This window comes from Sciurus vulgaris (assembly GCF_902686455.1).
Source record: "Sciurus vulgaris genome assembly, chromosome: 10".
NCBI lineage: Eukaryota > Metazoa > Chordata > Mammalia > Rodentia > Sciuridae > Sciurus > Sciurus vulgaris.
The window spans coordinates 27,137,259-27,158,108 of record NC_136470.1 but is presented as its reverse complement, the minus strand read 5'-3'; the positions used below and the strand labels follow the sequence as shown (position 1 = coordinate 27,158,108).

Sequence of the window (20,850 nt, the reverse complement as noted above, 5' to 3'; positions counted from 1 at the left end):
TTATATAGTGGGTAGAAAGTAAATGATCATAACATGATAGAGATAAATAAGGATTTTCTCCTTCTATTCTCAGAAATGGTCCCAAAGCAAGAAAGATGAAAATAAAAATGTACAAAATGTATATTCAACTAAACAAGAAGATCTATGAAACCATAAATCACAAAATGGGGTGAAGGGAAACCAAAATCAAGAAAATGGTAAAAGAGGGTACCTATAGCTACAGATCTCAGAAAATAAAAAAATTTCCTTCATCATACATTTTCAAATGGCAGTTGTATATCTAGGGTGCAAATCTAATACTTCCTGTTTACAAAGGAATCAGTACTTAGGAGAGACCCTCTACTTTAGCTGTTTTAAAAGAAAATTCAAGAAGGGAAGACTTGCCAATATAACACATATTTCTTCCATATTTGCAGAAAGTCTGTTGCTGAAGCAAGAGGGGATCAGAGGGACTGAATTCCAGCAACCCCATAAATGTCAACCTTGATTGGCTGAACCAAGGGTAAGGGAGGATGGTATTAATTTTGGAAACTCATTTGATTCATTAACATAACTAGAAGAAGCAGACAGGGCATTAGTAAAAAATTTACTCACAGTATATTTCTGGCCCTTGCCTACATCAAATTTCTGCAAATAAATAACACAAGGAAAAAGCATTCACTTTGATTCAAGTAAAGTCAACAACAACAAAAAAATAAGCCCAAACAGAGAACTCGAGGAAGAAAAAAAAAGAGAGAAATTATAAAAGAAATAAAAAATTATAAAAGATCATAGAAAATGTGCATGTGTAATTTGAAGAGGATCTAAATATAATTAGTAACCTAGAAGAAAAATGAGTGAAACATGTAACAGAAAAAAAATTAAAATAGAATCATGAGCATTGATAATGATCTCCAGACTGTAAATTTTGATCCAGGGAAAATAGACCAAGAGTGATGATATAAATAATAGTAATCAGTTTAAAAAAAAATAACCAAAGAATAGAAAGGTATTAGTAGTGTAAGTACACTATTTTTCTCATTTTATGACTAAAAATTTTTAAAAATGTTAAAAATAAAAATGATAAAATAAATCAATAACTAAAATTAAGTGGTAGAAAAAGAAAAGAGGAAGAAAGAAACAATGTTTAAATATATCATTGCTTATTGTAGGGATTAATAAGTACTGTCTAACATAAAAAAATTAGTCTGTTATTAAAAAGATGAGCAATAAACTCCACTGTATTTATAACAAAGTTAATGAAGCTTAAGCTTTAGGACACCTTTTTTTCACAGACTTGGCCAGTTAATTTTGAGTAGTTATTTTCTATTCTTTTTCCTAAAAAATAATGTTTTATCTAGTTGTGTAAACTTCAGATTTCACGAAACCTAATTCTGATTTTAAAGATAATTGTTGGAAACACACACACACGCACACACGCACACAGCATAGCACACTGATGTATGAAAAGCTAAAGCAATAAGCAAACAAAAGGGTCAATAAATATAAGAAATTATTGGAAAAACTATATAAATATAATAATTATATTTTTAAAAAGAGAAGTAAAACAAAACATCCTGTTTTTAAAAATGCAAATAATCTAATTAATTCATTTCTTAAAATGACAAGACTTTCATTTAGATCATTGTAAATATTTATTTGTATTGTGTATACAGAGACTCGTCTAAACCCAACTGAGTTACATTGAGAAACAAATGATAAGAATATGTAGCAGACTAATAAAAGCCAAATATAAATCAGGAGTCATAACATTAATATCAGACAAAGAAAATTCAAGGACAAAAAGCACTAAGCCTAAAATATATCATTGTATAATAAATGTCTTAATCTCTTCAGCCTGCTATAACAAAGTATTTTAGATTAGATGGCTTAAAGAAGAAGGAAATTCTTTCTTACAGTTCTATTGGCTGGAAGTCCAAGATCAAACATATATTCAGTATGAGATGAGGGCCATTTCCTTGAGTCATGGATGGCAACTTCTCACTGTGTCTCCACGTGGTGTAAAGGGCTAATGAGGTCCCTTGGGCCTCTTTTTGAGGGACACTAATCCCATTCATAAGGGCTCCACCCTCATGATTTAATCATCTCCCAAAGGTCCTACCTCCTATTACTATTAGGACGTCAATGCAAAAATCATGAAGAGAGCACAGTGATCAGAACATTGCAATGGGTAAGGGGAAAATCCATTGCAAAAATCTAACAGATGAATTTCTATGCATGAAAGGATATAGCATCAGCAGATCTACAGAAAACAAAAAGAACATACTTACTGTGAGTTCATTGGGAATAACTAGTATTGACCTAACTGGAAATAGATCATTAAGTAATTAGTCATTAAGTAATACATGGAAGAGTGAAATATTAAAATTTGTCTGATACTAATTGATACTATATTAATTTTTTCCCTGAATATAAAGTACAAGCCCAATTTTCTGGTACCCAAGGCACGTTCTCATTAAGACATTAAGACACACACACACACACACACACACACACACACACACACACATGCAAACACACACACACACATACCCCTCTTGATCTGGAATCAAAGTAGTAAATGGAAGTTATTTGTGCTGACAGCAAATTCTATCAGGAAATTTGAGTTTTGGAGAAATTAGCAACCAATTCTTGTGGATTCTTATAAGGTAGGCAGCTAAGCCTGAGTCCTGCACAAGGCTAGGAACATCTGACAGTGAGAATCTTGTTTAAAACACGTGTTCTAAACAATAGAACCAGAAAGTGACCTGTATGTCTCAACTGCAGTTCTGAATGGGGTGAATGCTATTTCCTGAACACAGAAATCATAAGCCTGACTCATTTATTTAGACTTCCTGAACAGTTCAAATTCTCTCAAGTTGAGAAATATTTAAAGTTCCAGGTTGTTGCGTCCTTTGGTGTCAATAGAGGCAACCTCAATTTTCTAGAAATTCTTAATCTCTAAGTCCAGTTTTCGGATATTAAAAACAGATACTAGTCTTAATTAATAACAAATGCCAAATACAAAAAAAAAAAAAAAAGAAGCAAGAGGAAACAAATTTGACATAACAGATATTGGAATAACAAGAGAAGAGTACACAAAACGTGTAAAATATTTAAGGAAAGAAAATTGAGAAAAGCAGTCAAATATCAGGAGACTATTATTGTTAAAACATCTAATTACTTATGAAGAACCAGCAATAGCTGGCCAATATATAAGCATTTCACAAATGGCAAGTATAAAATGCTTTCTACCATTAGGAAATTTTCAAATCATGAAATGGTGGAGAAACCCAACCAAAGATGTCCATAAATTGGAATTTGTATGTCAAAACAGACTTTGCCCCTCTTAATCCCATCACAAAAACTTGATTTTACTGCTTTTCTTCTAAGGGGAGCTGTGATAGTCACCCATCCAGGAGAATTTCCCTTTGGAATGGCAATTTGAATGCTAGTCTTCACTTACTCTTGCCAAACTCAGCTAAGCGTCATGCAAAGTTCATTTTAACATTACCAGTGAGACTAATGATAGACGTGTACACCCTTGGCTATAGGCACAGATACTATGGCCTGGAGACACATTTTCAAGGTTAAAACACGGTTTATGAGCATGTTATCTGTCCAACAATTACATCTGTTAGTAATGTACTATAAATTTTACAGTCGGTGAAAAATTTTAATATAGGCTTTTGTGTACTGAGATTACACAGACAAAGAAAATAGCATTTTAGTATTGTCTTTTGGTCCTCTTTCCTTTTATTTCTCTGAGTCAGCAGTTTGCGCATACTTATGTCTTCAAGTGCTTAGCCAAAATCTGACCATCTTTCACTCAATATGAAATTCCCATTTAACAAAGAACGTAGGCCCTTTAAACAAAACAAAACAAAACAAATGCACGCGCGCACACACACACACACACACACACACACACACACACACAGGTTGGCTCATGTCTACAGACTTGCAAGCATCAACACAAATTTTTCAAATGAAAACTCTGTGATTAAAAATACCATCTATGAAAAGCACAACTTCATACAATCTTTGAGAAAGTCCGACTTCACACATTTAAGGAATCATTAAAATCTACATACTGAGTGACACTCCCCAAAACCATACTGTAGTTATAGCATGAGTTCCCAGGTGTTTAGACCCACTCCTCTTGAAATTCTTATATAGTAAGTCTTCACTTTACGATTTTCTGTCATCTCCTGTCTGGAAGTATAATGGCCAGATATTCTGACATCCGGTTGCTGAAAAAACAATTGGAGATTTTGACCTAGTTTGAGATTGATAATTCTGATGGTGTGATCAAAAGTTAGTTGTGTTTGATGGTACAGCAGCTGTGGTCTTACATGTTCTGAGAAAATTGTATCCATGACAGCTGCATGGAGTAACTCTCAAGATGAGAATCTGGATCCCTTGTTTATGTGTTTCTCTATATTGTGCAAGTAATCAGCTCTCCTTTCATTTATTCCTTTCAGCTTAGACCTGAGTCAGTTTCTGCCCTATCCTTTGTAATTAAGAAGCTTAATTGATACATAATATCTCAACTATGAAGTACACCTTATGAAGAAGACATGTTTTATTTATTTATTTTTTTTTCATTCATTTGTTTCATGTGGTTATGGTTCAGGTATGGTTTGGGTTTATCTCCTAGAGAATCATGTGTTGGAAACTTGATCCTTCATGTGGCAACATTGGGAGATGATATGGAACCTTTAAGAGTTTGGGCATAGGAGGTGGTAATTGGATCACTAGGGCACTGCCTTTGATGCTGGTCTCAAAAAGTGACGTCCTTCCTATGAGAGTGGGTTGCTAGGAAAGAGCAAGACCAGCCCCTCCGCACTGTCTGGCACCGTTCTCACTGTGCTCTCTCCCACCTACACTCTCACCATGATGCTGTCTGCCATGATGGATGAAACCAATGAGACCTTTGGCAGAACTGGTAAAATACTATTTGGAACTTCAGTTTACAAAACAGTAAGTTAAAAAAGCCTCTTTTCATTATAAGGTGCCAGTCTCAGGTAATTTATAGAAATGAAAAAGGGGTAGTTAACTTGTCATGAAGGTGAATTTATTGTATGTAGGTTCCATTTGCCTTTATTCTCATTCCAACTTTCTCGTGTCTGAATTTGTGTGTCAACAAGAAGACTAAAAATTTAAATATTAATTTAACTAAAATTAAATATGCTGAACTTCTCTTTTTTTGTGAAAACATATATAGTATAAAGGATCAGAGAAGGAAAAAGAAGATAGCAATTACTAAACTTAAGTTCACTCTCTAGTGTTCTACGATTGCTTTTCTCAGAGAAAATTTATTTTTTAAACATTTTATTTTGATTCAGCTGTTTAAGAAATTGTGGGCTATGTTAGATTTAATTCCCAGAGGAAAATAGAAGTATAGAAGCAATGGAAAAATTAAAAGTAATGAAAAAGGTTGTGTATGCTAAGTCAAAATAAATAAAATTTAATATTTTTCAAATACTATTTAGCATTTTAGTGTTAAAAACGGTACTGCTCCGTTAGAGGCACCGACTTGTTTTAGTCAGTTTTTTGCTGCTGTGACCAAAGGACCTGACAAGAACAGTTACAGGAGGAAAGTTTATTTGAGGCCTCATGGTTTCAGAGCGCTCAATCCATAGATAGTCAACACCATTACTCAGGAATTGAGTGAGGCAGGATGTCATGGTAGAAGAGTGTGGCAGAGAAAAGCATCTGGGTTCATGGCACCAGGAAACAAAGAAAGAGAGCTCTTCTCAACTCGGACAAAATAGAAATCTCAATAGCACACACCCAGGGACCCACCTCCTCCAGCCACACTCTACCTGCCTATAGTTACTACTCAGTTAATCCCTGTCAGGGAATTTATGCACTGATTAGTTGAGTTTCTCATAACCAAATCATTTTACTCCCAAACTTCCTTCATTATCTCACAACATGAGCTTTTGGGGGACACCAAATATCTAAACTACAACATGACTCATAGTGGTTTCTTAACCTCATTTCTGCTGAAATCTGGGTGGAAGAATTCTTTGTCTTGGGTGTTGTACTATGCGTTATAAGATGTGCAGTTGCACCTTGGGCTTTATCTACTAGGTGCCAGTTTCACACATGCAAACACACACAATCACATGCACACATGCGCACATGCACACACACACACACACACACACATACACTCAATTTATGACTAGCCCAAGTGTTTTCAGATATGGCTGAATGTCACTTTGGCTGGGAGTTGGAGGGTGGTGGATGACAATCATCCGTGGTGAAAACTACTATTTTAGATGAATTAGTCATTGATTCTTCGGAACTAATCATAAAACAGGAGTGATCATTAGCTCTGACTTGATAGGAATAATCCTTACCCTTTGAAAGATGAAGAATAGAAGATGCCAATATATCTGCTTAGTCAAAGATACAAGCAGTGATTAAGTGGGAAAGATGGAATTCAATCCCAAACAGTCTGACTCCAGAATTTTTGTTCATATTATTAGTTCTACCCCAAAAATGATTTAACTTAGGGGTTAGTCAAATTCAAGTGTTTATTGAAATATTCTAAATTTTACAACAAAGTAATTCCATATTCTGTTTATGTCTTATAATTTTTTATTTGCAAGATCCTCTTTACCTATTTAGTGCCAGGAAAAGATTCACAATACTTAAGCTCACATGTCAGTAATCATTCCTGGATTTTAGATATAACTAAAGGGAGACCTGGCTGCCAAAAGACATGGTCATATAATTTTTCAAGCTCACATAGGTATCATATAGAGTGAAATTAATAGTAAAACTTATATTGTAGACCTGAGTCATGAGCTGGCTCAACCCCATCGCAGCACAAACCCACCTCCCACTGGAGACATGCTTGTCTCCAGACAGCTCATGTGGAACCAAAATAGCAACTTAGGTTTAGGTTTAAAACTGTCTAAATTGGATTACCTACAGAGCTCAGGTGAGAATAACTTTAAATCTGTGGTGTTTCAGTTTATTTTACTGAATTTCAAAAATCTTTGTTTCCCTTTACCATCCACCTCTAAAGCATAGGGTGCAGGTAAGAGATGGGAGTGGAATATGAAGAAAAAGAGAATGTAGGGAAAGATGAAGAGAAAGGAAATAAATTAATATTCACTTCAAAGCAATTTTCTTGTTTAGAATATTTTTGTATTTATAATTTTATAAAAATTTATAATTTTTTAATTAAAATTAAAAATAATCTATAACCTGAATCAACAAAATAATTAGATACATTTTGCTAAGAATTCTGCTTCTAGTAAACAAAAAAAACCCTGTAAAATTATTATTAGAGACTCACAAAACTTTCATACTTGGTACCTTAATATGTTAAAACATACTATTTGCAAACCCACTGTGTAAATCTGTAGCTTTCTAACCTAGCTGTTCATAAAGAGCAAGCAAGATGGAGAGTGAAATGTTTTTCAGAATTTAGGAGAAACTGTTCATCAGAGCTGGAAATGCCAAGCAGCATGCTCAGGCTGAATGGAGCTGAGTGCCTACAGAGTCAACTGCGGCCATAATTGAGTTTTTATTTGCCCTTACGCAAAGCTTTATTCCCTTAGCATAGTACACACAAGGTGACATTTTTCAGCAGTCTGACTTTTCAATTATGGATCTTTTGGAAAGCTAGTGATGTCTACATTGTTAATATTGCCAACATTGTGTCAGTACATTGAAGAACCTGTGATATTAAATATGCTGATGTAAAAAATATATGTTATTTCTGCTCACCCGTGTGCAAACAATCTGGCTGAAGTGCTAGAATTATAGAGAAATCCTCTCCAAAGATAAAAGCAGAATGGAATTCTGTCGAGAGCAGTTATAAAGCTTTCTTGTTTTAAGTGGTTTCCTGAAGAATTAAGGCCAAAGTTTTAGAAGTTAATTATATGGAGTCTCTCTCAAAACTTCTGGTCAAAGTTATAATATTTGTACCATATTATTCACACTTTGGGGGTGGGGAAAGCATCATTAGCTATCATTTACACAATCTTTTGGAGTTTTTTAAAAAAAATCCATAAATTGGATTTTTGAGTGAAATGATTGATGATGTTGTTTAAGGTTTCAAGAGAGTGGCAATAACAATTTTTCAGGCAGCAAGATATTATAAAGATCTAAGACCAAATATTTTCCATCACATAATTACTATAACAAAGCTAGGATCATATTCTTAATGTTTATTCTTCAGAGTAAACTCTCATTTATTGGTTCTGAGCACTGGCAATTGTTCAGTATGATGGGTTCCAGATGTTTAAGTACAGTGACAGTCCACTGATAAAATGAATTATGTTGAACAAAGTAACAAACTAAAAGCACATTCTCCTCAAAAGTAAAAGGAAAAATAAATGTGATATTTAATCACATATTTAAGATATTATCCTTCCAGATTTTTTTTCATGTTTTTATTACTTAGTTCCAAATCCCTTGCCTAATATCTCTTTAGGACAATAAATTCTAATAATGATTTTATTTCCCATGTATAAGGATATATCAGATATATTCACAGAATGAAACCTTACTTGGCATGAAATTAAAGTACAAGCTACACTTAAAACAAATTCCAATGCCCAAATAAAACAAAGTATTTGTTGGAGGATAGAAATTGTATAATAATAATACATAGCAATGTTAAAGAAAGATCTTATAAAGGAAACCCAAGAAATAGCATTTTAGAATAATAAGCTCCTGCTATCTTAGAAGAGTATGATAGTGTTAATTTAGAGGTAGCCAGGAAAACTATGAGCCAAGAAATAGATGAACATTGCTTTGTATACCATCACTGTAATATAAATATTAGAATATATCCCTTGAGGCTATTATTTAATAGAATTTTGTAATGTTTCAGTAAACAGCTTTACTTGTAAAGCATAAATATTGAATACTATTTTTTGATTTGTAATAAATTACTGTGGTGGGTATCCCATGTATACAGTTTCCAAATAATCATAATAATGCAATGACAAATATTTTTAAAACACAATAAGCAGAAATTAAGAAAAGTTAATTTTTCTCTATAGCTCAAATTTTGTGGTGTTTGTATTTGTTAAGCATGTTTGTCTCATTTTGTAGTGGAAATGAGTTTGGTGATGGCACGTACGTAAAGAATGGGCACCCATCTAAAAAGACTCATTTTCATTACATCATAAATTAAAAGTAAGTATTAACTTTTAAGGTAACTTCATAATAGTAGGAAAAATTCCTAGAAATTTTTTTCTTTCTAGGAAAATAAAGCTTATCTTTAAAAATAAAAAAAAATTACAAAATGAATATGTTGATAAATAGTCCAGTTCCATGAGCTTAGATAACAAAAGTTTTGATATAGTTAGAAATAGTATTTTAGGCAGGGAATCTTGGGGGGAAGGAATGGTAGATACACAAGACTATTATTAAAAACTTTGATAATCTTAAATATTAAATATTAAAGATGATTCAATTATAGAAATAGACAAAAATCTATTAAATGAGTGAGCAAACTCACTGGATAAATTTTTGTCTCGTTTTTCTTTGTTTTAAATGAGTGATGAGACTAATTTTTGCATGATTTATGAACTGCTGCTGAAAATAACTCTAAGTGGCTCGGTAAAGAACATTCGTAACTCAAAACGAATGCTTTCTTTTAATGGTGTATCTTCCTTGGATTAGTTTTCTGTTGCTGTATAACATTCTTCACAAATTTATTCACACAAAATGTCCACTTATTATCTCGTGGTTCTGAAGTCAAGAAATAGGGACTGGGCATCACTGAGTTTTCTGCTGAGGATCTCATAAGGCTAATCATGGTCTCACCTGGGTTGCATTCTTCTGTAGACCTTGGGATCCTCTTTTAAGGGCATACAGTTTGGACAGGATGCAGTTTCATGCAGGAGGACTGAAGTCCTTGTTTACTTTCTGGTTATCATTTAGAAGCCACTTTCAGGTTCTAGAAACCACCTACATTCCTTGTCCTGTGATCCCCTTCATCTTCAAAGCCAGCAACATGGTATTTCTCTTCCATTCAATTATTCTGATCTTCAAATTAGCCAAGAGGACTCTCTGACTAGGTCTAGTCCACACAGGATAATCTCCTTATATTAATAAGTCAGATGATTTGGAAATTTAATTACATTTTCAAAATCCCTTGTCATATAACACAATATCATCAGGGAAGGAATGTCTAATCATATTCATAGTTTAACACACATATGCCGACTATAGATTCTGGAAGGGAGAGGGTCATTCTGAGTCATTTTGGAATTCTGCCAACCACAACCCCTGAAGATGACCTTTTACATTCCTCCAATCTCTAATCAAATTTCTGAGAAAGTTCATTATATTTTTCTATGATCAAGTCAATCAATGCCATCACTGCCCCGTTCCTCCCATAAATGTTTAAAATATTTTACTGGTTTTCAATTGTTCATTGTTGTGATAGCACATTTGGCTATTGTTTCTTCAAATATTTTCTGCCTCTCAAGTCTTCATACATAGTACTTCAGCTTCATTCACCTAGCTGGAGTAACTGTAAAGAGTTTTCTCACCTCCAGGTCTCTCTTATGCTTAAAACTTTGATTTCACCAACATTACTGGTTGCCTCTCAAATGACTCCTGTTTTTTAATTTCATTTAGATTTTAACTCAGCCATGATATTTGGCTCCAGCCCCACTACCTTCAGTTTGGAATAGATACCTCTTCTCTGTGGTCCTATGATATGTATGACTTTGCTAACATAGTTCTGCATTTTAATTGCCTATTGTTCCTCTTCTTCACAGGATCGTGAACTTATTGTAGAAGAAATTGTATGAAGTTCTCCCATAATTCATTTCTTGTATTACTAGTGTCAAACAAAGCACCTGTGACTAAAGAGTCTTTTTGCATTCATAAAACTTTTACATTTTCTAATCATTCATGTCTATAAGACACATATAATTTGACTATTGTGTATTTCAGTTATTTAAATTATGGATTAGACAAAACCAACTGTAGGTTGACTTTTAAAATCAAGCGGAAATTTAACTTCCATGGAAATAATTTAATAACTGGCTAGGTAAATATTTGTTTTTGTAACTGGAAACAGGGTCCTACTTTTCCCTCATTTTCTTAGTTATTATTGTAGGTAAATCTAGAGAAGATGAAAATGCAGAAAGAGCAGTCATAAGGACTCTACATTCAACTGACAACGCCAAGGGAAAAGTTTTAATAAAGTCTCAAATTAAATAAACTGACATTATTTTGCAATAAAATATATTGGTTGCACTTTACATCCTAATTTTTAATTTTCTACTTTGTTTAATTCATGATTTTAAGAAAATCTCCAGTGCTAGAGAACACCTATAAATCCCCTTCCTCTAATTCTTTCAGGCACATGAAATCCATGTGGACTGATGGCCACTCTTTACCTATGTTCATCTACTTTTCTTTTAAGTGACTGGCAAAGAAAGCTGCTTTAATTCCTCCATATACTGACTTATTACATCATTTATAGGTTTCTTATCATTCATGTGCAGACACTGAGGGGTTAATGTTAGTTTTGATAATAAAATATTTATCAAACAATACAAATGGTAGATTATAGATCTAATTCTTTAGAAAATATGCTGCTTAAGAAATGAGAAACTGTCATCGAATTACACATGCACACACATGCATATACCAACACCATACTCTAAATATTAAATTTTTTTATTTTTGGTAGAATTTTCTTTATTGATACTGAAGAAGAAGAGCTTGGCACTTTATACTGAATCATTTTGAGCATAAGAAATTGTGTATGTTTATGGAGAGAAGAAATTTTAAAAGTTAGAATGTGTGAATTAAATTATAAGAAATCACTCATCCAGTGTTTATATAACACTTCAATAAGTTGCACTAACAGAACCATATAAACTGGATTCTCTGAATATGTTATCAAGTCTTTCATTAAAAGAAAAAAATAAGGTTGTACCTTTCATTATGAAGTATATACTATAATCTTTAAATAGACATTTCTTGTCTACATTTCTACTTTTAAGAAATTGAGTGTTTCCATTAGTTGTCAAGAGTTTGTGTTTTTAAAAAATTTCAAGTAGAAAAAACACTTCCAGTTGACTTTTAAACATCTGAAAACATTTGAGACTGATGGGGCTCCTTCTAAAAGTGGCGAATATATCAAAAAGTGCCTTCATTCTTTTCTTTAATTTTTATTTATGAGTAATAAAATTGTCCTAAGGACCATCTTAATTGTCATAAATGCACTAAAAATAACTTCTTTGGACTATATATTTTATAATGTACTCTCTTCAAATAGAATAACTTTGACTTTGAATCTTACCCTCTAACAATGAGGATGAGACTTTTCTTCTGAGGGATGTTTACATGTAATTATTAGTCATTCTTTGCCTTCAGTTCATTAAACTACATTGAAATAGTCTATTTCAAGACTCAAAGCTTCCATATTATATATTTAAAATGCAATTTGATAAACTTTACACCTGTAAACATTATATTGATCTTTTAACTCTAAACCGTATGTGAAATGTTAGTAGATCTCATTCTTTGCTATCTACAAACAGCAACTTGGAGAGGAAGTAAGCCACTTTTAGCTCTTCATATCTTCACTTTCAGTTGCCTATCTTCTAGTTTAAACCTGATATTTATAAGAGAACACTGAAACAACTATAATTATAAAGGAAAAAGAAAAGAAGTAGCTGAATCATGACATAGAGAACTTCCCATTTATGTCTCTAGCCAACTGACCTGACTTTATGCCTAGTATTATATGGTAAATTGTGGTGAGTCCCATTTAGTTTAACTTTATTTTTCTATCAGTGTCTTGGTAGCCAGTTTTAGATTGGTGAGTTGGAGTTCTAAATTGGTCCATTTTTCATTAGAATAACCAAGTACCCACAGCTGGGAAATTTTATAAGAAAAGTAGTTTATTTTAAATTGTAGTTCCAGGAATCAAGCCCCAGGAGCCGTATATGGTGATGAATTTCTCATTAGTAGAGTCCCAAAGCATTGCAGGACATCACATAGCAAGGGATGGGAGCACATATATGGGTATCCTCTGGTGTCTCTCTCCTTATAAAGTCACTGATATTTAATAATGGGGGGCTCCTCCCTGGATAACTTATCCAATCCTAATCACCTCCCAAAGATCCTACCCCTATATACCATAGAATGATCAAGTTCCACTCTCTTAAATCTCACAGTGGAGGTTAAATTTCAACATATGGACTCTTGGGGGACACTCAAGCCATATCCAAATAATAGCAGTATCAATTTCACCCTTCTTTACAATTCCTATCCACTTAAGTTAGTGAAGAACTGGAGTTGGATATAAGAAAGGGTTTCTTACAGAGGTTCAGGCACTCAAAACCTGAGCTATAACTCAGCAAAAGATGCATCAGGTGAGAATGATTTCTAGCATGTTGTTTTCCATCAACTGCTCTACCATAACCTAGAAGAGTGAGCCCAAGAAGGAGGTTATGATAAATATTGATTCTTCATCTTCCCATAAAAAATCATTAGGAATAATTTTATAAGCCCTATATCATGTTTATACCATTGCTCACTAGAAGTCAGTCTCCAAATGTCATCCATCATCATCTGAACACTTACACCTAAAGTCTCTACATTCCTCCACTAATGCAACCCAATATTCCACACCTCCTAAATGCGTGAACACTTCCATTAAAGCTTCTGAGAAAGGCCTTTAAGTTATCAGCAAAATTGCTTATCCACTCACCATCTTCTTTGAGAATTCACTTCACTTACTTGTTCTAATTAAAACATAGCTATTTTCAAGGTCACTTCTTTCCCTTAAGATCTCTTAAGCAGAGAACAATTTTTCTTTATCAGTCTATAAATGAAACAGCTTGGAGGTGGTGTGGTCTTTGCTTCTCATTGCTGTATGTGGAATATTTATCTATCCTTGCCTCTCAATCAACCTAGTTACATTGAAGCACATGCTATTAACTGACACAGTTATCATTCCATGTATGGACATTTTTCAAATCCCTAGTCTTTTTCTCTCCCTCAGAATGTTTTAGCAGTAGGTTCATGATCTTCCTTTCCTAAAATTGCATTTATTATCATTCTCTGAAATATCACATTCCAAATAGGAAATTAATGTAATACCTAGACTGCTTAGTTTCTTGACCCCACTTTCAGTAATATTGTTTTCTAATACTCACTTAAGGCACAGAGTTCTGTGACCGTACCCTGAAACTTGGCATTAACTGGATATTTACAGTTTTAGCCACCTCTCTGACCACAAAATTTTATCATTCCAGGTCTCTAGTGGTTCCATTCCAGCAATCTTTTAAACTCTTTAAAACTGCCAAACTGTTGACCATTCTTTCATTTTTTTTATCATCTATCAATCACCTATGTCATTTCTCTGTCTTCACCTGATTTAAGTCAATGTTTAATCACTGTGAGTACCCTTGGCCTTCACCCTCAACACACCCAGACTTTCCTCTGTCATATTTGTTGAAAAAATCCCAACAAAGGTTAAACTGAACTTTCTGCAAAGTACATCCACATTCAAGAAATGGAAAAAGACACAAAGCTCTGCTATTTTCCATATATATGTTTTCCAAATACACATGTATGTATTTCAGAACTCTAAGGTGGTTCTTAGAGTTTGGTAAACATGTTACTATTACTTTTCTTACCTCTTTCAAACTCTTTTGCTCCATTCTCGAATACTTGATTTTCTTTTAGCTGACAACTTCAGTTTTTATTCCTTTGATGACAGAAGCAGCCAGGAAGAAGCAAACTCTCCATTCTAGTGCACACTGACTTCTCTGTAGTATGTGAACTGTCCTCCTAGTGTGGAGCCCCCTACTTCTGTACCTGACCTTAATATCCTCTTTCCCACAAAAGAACTTTCTTAGTCATTATTTATGTTTCTTAAATCATCTATTTTATCTATATTTTTCTATCTACCATATCTTTATAATCAGTTCAAAATTGCACACACACACACATACACACAAAGTTATTGAGAAGATAAGTACAACATTGTGGTAGTGAACATTAGAATCAGTCAGGATCAATTGAGTTAACTTCCTAGATTTGCTGCTTATTATCTGGACATGCTTTGTGAAATTACTTCTCCCTCCCTAAATTTTCTAATTCATAAATAAAAATAATTTTATCTATCTTCCAAATGGGATGGTTGATATTATTAAGTGAATTAAAACTTGTAAAACTGTAATAGCAGTGCCTGTCATTTGGTAAGCAACCAAGAAGTTTCAGTTGTTCATCATTAAAAAGAAAAACACAGCCAGGCTGAAGAGGCTGAAGCAGGAGGGTTAATAATTCAAAGCCAACCTCAGCAACTTAGTGAGTTCCTGTCTCTAAATAAATAAATAAACAAGTAAATAGGGCTGCAGATGTGTGTCAGTGGTTAAGAGCCCTGGGTTCAATCCCTGGTACTAAAGAAACAAAAACAAAACAAGAAACTCCAGAATCCTTTCTTGATGCAGCATGTTCCTGCAGATTCCAATTTGCTTTCCTCCCTTAATAAGAGCAAAATATTTACAAAACTGCAAATATTTTCATTTTCACTTTTTCTACTTTTTATGCCTCCTATTCTTTTTCCAATGAAAATTGGAGTTTTATCCTCATTGTACTTCTGAATTCACATATATAAAGTTAAATATGGTGTTCATCTTGAAGAATACAGTGATCAGTTATCAGTCCTTATCTTGCCCCATCTCTTAGCAACATATGAAACATGTTCTTCGTTTGGTTTCTAGAATGATATATGCATCTGATTTTCTCTTTACACAGATTGTTCCTTTCCCTTCTTTTCACACTCCTCTTTTCTTTCCAACCTCAAAACATTGAAATGTCTCAGGGTTTCATTTTTTCCTTTTTCTTCTGTTTCTTCATTCAGTGCTTTGTGACCTGATCCAGTACAACAGCTTCTACATGCAAATTTATTTTTCTAATCACAACTCTTTTCTCTATTCTACTCTAGACTTGTGTGCCATCTTACTGGACACCTGCACCTTGATTCTAAATATATTCCAATAGCATCTCTGTGCATCTCTGTCCCCAAATCAGCTGAGTAATTGATTTCATCATTCACCAACATTTATCCATTGTGCAAATAAATACATCAAGATTTCATTCTTAACTTTTTTCATTTGATTGATTCCATATCCAATAATGAACAAGTCCTATCTTCAGAATATATACCCCAAAGATGGTTTCTTCCCATCCCCAAACATCACAAGCGAACCCTTTGCTAAGCCTCTAACCTTCCTCCCTTAGCCCCAATTTTTAGTATACCCTGGCAAATCTCTATCAAACTCTAGACCCATTATGGATAATTTTTCACACAGCAAGCACTGGCAGAAGAATACTTTTAGAGACTATGTGTTATCATTACCTTGTTAAAAACTTCAATTTATTCTTAACAAACTTAAGTTAAACTTTCCTAGTTTTCCCTACTTTTTCTGAAAACATATATTAATATTGTTTTCTGTCTCTCCCCATGCTTCTGGATTCTGTCTTACTGTTCCCTTCAGGGACTGTACAAATTACTTATCACTGCTTGGAACATTTTCCAGCAACTATACAATATATCTTCTTTCGAAAATTTTGGGCACTTGCTAAACAACCCCTCCTTATAAAACCTCTCCTGACCACCCTATCTAAAATACAGTGCCTATGTCTAGCATTATCTTTTCTTCTAGCATGTTATATTTTTCTTCATTGTATTACTGAGTACTGGAAATTGTAGCATTTGATAATGTGTAAGTTTACTGCAATTGATCTGTTCTATGTTTTGTTCTATGAGAGTGACAGTTACGTGAGGGTGTGACATTCATATGGTTCATTATTTTTCTTCCTTTTCAAGAACAGCGTTTAACACCTGGTTGATGCTGAACAAATATTTTCAGAGCAGACTAAAGCCTTTTTTAAAATGCCTATTTGTGGTACATTGAAAGATGAATATTCATGCAAATACATTAGTCTGGTTAACTTGCAATGATGGTTATTTAGTAGAAAAACAGGACCAAGACCATTACATGTTGACGCAACCATTGTCTCTTTTAGTGCCTGATTACCAATAAAGTTTGATAATTGAAGAAGGAAAGCAAAAGTTCAAATTAATTGACTGTTTAGGCTTCAACCACTGACTAGATATAATTATACATTTTACAATGCTATTGTTCATGTCCTGAGAAAATGGCAGTACACAGAGAATTTCTTACACGATAGGTAAAGATCCTTCATACTAAGGGTGTGATGGAAGTTAGTGGAATTTAATGAAAGGGAGGGAATCTATCTTTCCCCATCTGTATTTTAGCCTTGTAAAAGAAAGAAACAGAGATGAGCAAATGGAACTCAAATATTATCTTTATTAACTCAAATAACTTATATGAACAATAATGGTTTTCAAACACATAGACACATAAATATACAGACTCTATCTGCACTCAAAGTGAATACAGTCTCTTAACCTGAGTCCTGCCTGGTCAAAAGTTAGACAAAAAATGTGCATTATATCCTTCCTGCAGACAACAGACTTTATGACCAGTCCTTATTAAAACATTTCCAGTTGGAATTCAATTCTCCTCTGGGAGGATATGAGTGAAGTACTACAGAAAGACCATGAGATTTATGCTGGTGAATGTCAGTCTACATGGAAATACAAAGGAAAGGGTATGAAGTTTCCTTCTGATTAGGTCCTAAATCATAATATTCTTGGACTTTAGAAGCTAAGGATCAAATAGAGACCCAACAAATCTCCCTGAAGTGAACTGACTAGTACATGAAAGTGTTTTAAAATCAGTGAAGGAAAAGTCAGAGATTACCTGTAGTTTTTAATGCTAATGATTGTTTGAATTTTTGTCTCTCCTTGTTGTTAATGGCCATTGATTGATCAGGGTGGTGGTGGCTCAAGGTAAAGGTAGCTGTGGTATTTTCTCAAAAAAGACAACAGGGAAGTTTGCCACACCACTTGATGCTTTCTTTCACAAATGATTTCTCTGTCAGTGTAATGCTGTTTGATAATATTTTCAAAAGCAAAGTCAATCTTCTCACTTCTTTTTCTTGCTATATTAACTGAGTATCTGTAATATTAAAAATCCTCTGTTGTCATATAAACAGTATTTTAAGCATCTTCACTAGGAGTAGGTTCTGTTTCAAACCACTTTCTTTGCTCTTCAGTGAGAAACAATTCCTCGTGAGATTGCAGCAATTCAATAACATCTTCAGACCCCACATGTAATTCTAGTTTTCTTGTTATTTCTGCCACTTCTGCAGTTACTTCTGTCATGGAAATCTTGAACCCCTCAGTCATCCAGTTTTTCCAAACTCCTGTTCCTGCTCATATTTTATTATGAATGCTTTTAATGACATCTAGAAAGATGAATTTTTCCAGAAGATTTTCAATTTATTTAGCCAGGATTTATCAGAGGAATCATATCAGTGGCAGCTATCATATTACAAAATATATTTAAGTACTAAGACTTGAAAATCATAATTATTCCTTGATATGTGAGCTTCAGAATGAATATTGTGCCAACAATCATGAAAATAGCATTAATCTCATTGCACATCTCCATTAGAACTCTTGGGTTACATTGTCAATGAGCATTAAATTTTGAAAGAAACATTTTCTAATGGGTCATAGTGCTCATCATTGGGCTTTAAATACTCAATAAGCCATGTTATAAACAGATGTGTTCTCACTCAATCTTTGATGGTCCATTTATACAGCACAGGAAGGATAGATTCAGTATAATTCTTAAGGGCATTAGGATTTTCAGAATGGAAAATGAACATTGGCTTCAACTTAAGATCACCAGTCGCATTAGACACTAATAAAAAAGTCAGTCTGTCCTTTGAAGCTTTATTGTCAGGCATTGATTTGTCTTCTATAGCTATGAAGTCCCAGATGGCTTCTTCTTTCATTATAATGCTATTTTGTCTAAATGAAAAACCAGTTGTTTAGAGAAACCACCTTCATCAATTATCTTACTGGGTCTTCTGGAGAACTTGCTGCAGCTCTATGTCTTCACTTGCTACACATTGCATTTTGATGTTATGGAGGCTACTTCTTTCCTCAAACCTCATGAGCCAACCTCTTCTAACGTCCAATGTTTCCCTTGAGGATTCTTCACATCTCTCAGCCTTCATAGAATTAAAGAGAGTTAGATTCTTGCTCTCAATGAAGTTTTAACCAAAGGAAGTGAAGATCTGGTTTGATCTTCTGCTCTGACCACTAAAACTTTCTCCAAGTCAGCAATAAAGCAGTTTTGCTTTCTTACTATTCATTTGCTCACAAGGGTAGCACTTTTAGTTTCTTTCTAGAACATTTCTTAGTATTATTAACTTGGCTAACTATTGGGTTGAAGACAATTAGCTTTTATCTATCTCGACTTTGCACACATCCTCCTCACTACCATTAATTTCTCACTTTTAAAGTGAGAGATGCAGGACTTTACCTTTCACTTGGATGCTGAGAGTCCATTGTTAAGTCTTTAACAGGTCTAATTACAATTTCAGGGAATAGGAAAACCAGAGTAGGAGAGAGATGGTGGAGTGATCAGTCAGTGGAAGAGTTAGAGAACACACATTTATTAAGTTTGTGGTCTTATATGACACAGCTTCCAAGACAATTACAATACTTACACCAAAGATCCCTGATCACACATCAGGAATGTGTGATTAAAAAGGTGTGATAATTACCAAAATGGGCCCACGAGGTTTGAAAAATAGTGCTCACAGGCTTGCTCCATATTAGGTTACCACAAATTTTAATTTGTAAAAACCAAATCACCAGTGAAGCACAATAAAGTTAAGGGCAATAAAATAAGGTATCTTGTTACCAGCTGGTCAAAAGCACAGGTAAAAGCTACTTGGACCTTGTGCTTGGCATCTGAAGTAGGATGAGGACTGAAGTCTTGGGGTCTGAGCCCTCAACCTCTTAGATTTGATGTTATCTCTGGGTAGATAGGATCCCAATTAAATTGAATTAGAGGAAACCCAGCTAATGCCCACTGCAGAACTGATTTTTCTAGCTGACTGGGAGAAATCTCCACAGCTTTTGAGGTCATAGAAATCTAAGTGAATTATTGTGTGAGAGCAGAGGAAAAACCTTTTCCATTTCACCACACTGATACATGTAAGGCCTTTTTGTGTCTTGGTTCATGAGAGGCACCTTAATTTCCAAATCATTTTATGGAACAAAGCAATGTCCCTGACACATTAAAATGAAGAGGAGGGGAAAGGTACTTCTTTCCTGCTTTGGAAAGTACTGCAAGGTCACAGAGCACCAGGCATGGAGACAGTCAGGGGTTAAGAATTAGAACTATAGATGCAATCTAGCCCAATGTTTGAGGCAGTGAAACAATTTCTAAAAGATGTTCAATTCTAGAAGAAATATGTACAAAGAACTAAATTACAGCTGACTTCTCACTCCTAAATGAACAACATATCCAATATATATCAATACCATTATATTCAATGTTCTATCATTTTATCGTCTGTCTAATCATAGCTATATGAACTTGGCATCAAAAACATTTTTTTAGAAACAAACACTTTTTAAAACATTATAAATGATAGGTAACCTCATGGCCACTCATTCTAGGATACAGAATCAATGGCAACACAAAATCCATGATTCCTAATAAGGAAACACTCCTACTCAGGATAATCATACTCAGGCTTATGCAGAAGAATATAAAGCAAACAGCAAGCCAGGAAACTACCTACAGTTGAGAAAGAGTAGGTTACAATTGAGTCACTGGATAAAGCGGGGTAGAAATGCTGTAAGTGGAGGTTGGTAGGACCAGGTAATTGCCTAGCAACTGAGCTGCAGGAGAGAGATGCCTGGACTACAGGAGTCAGATTCACATGTGGGCAGCC

The 20,850-nt window shown here is 34.2% G+C and overlaps 1 protein-coding gene across 1 annotated transcript in view; it reads left to right on the top strand.

The window, feature by feature from the left end:
* The window catches only part of LOC306638119 (uncharacterized protein), a 734,580-nt gene that overhangs the window by 612,128 nt on the left and 101,602 nt on the right, over positions 1-20,850 (top strand). The window contains exon 13 of the mRNA XM_079101234.1: positions 417-502. The gene's annotated coding sequence lies outside the window, so the exon portion shown is untranslated. The remainder of the gene's footprint in view (positions 1-416; positions 503-20,850) is intronic.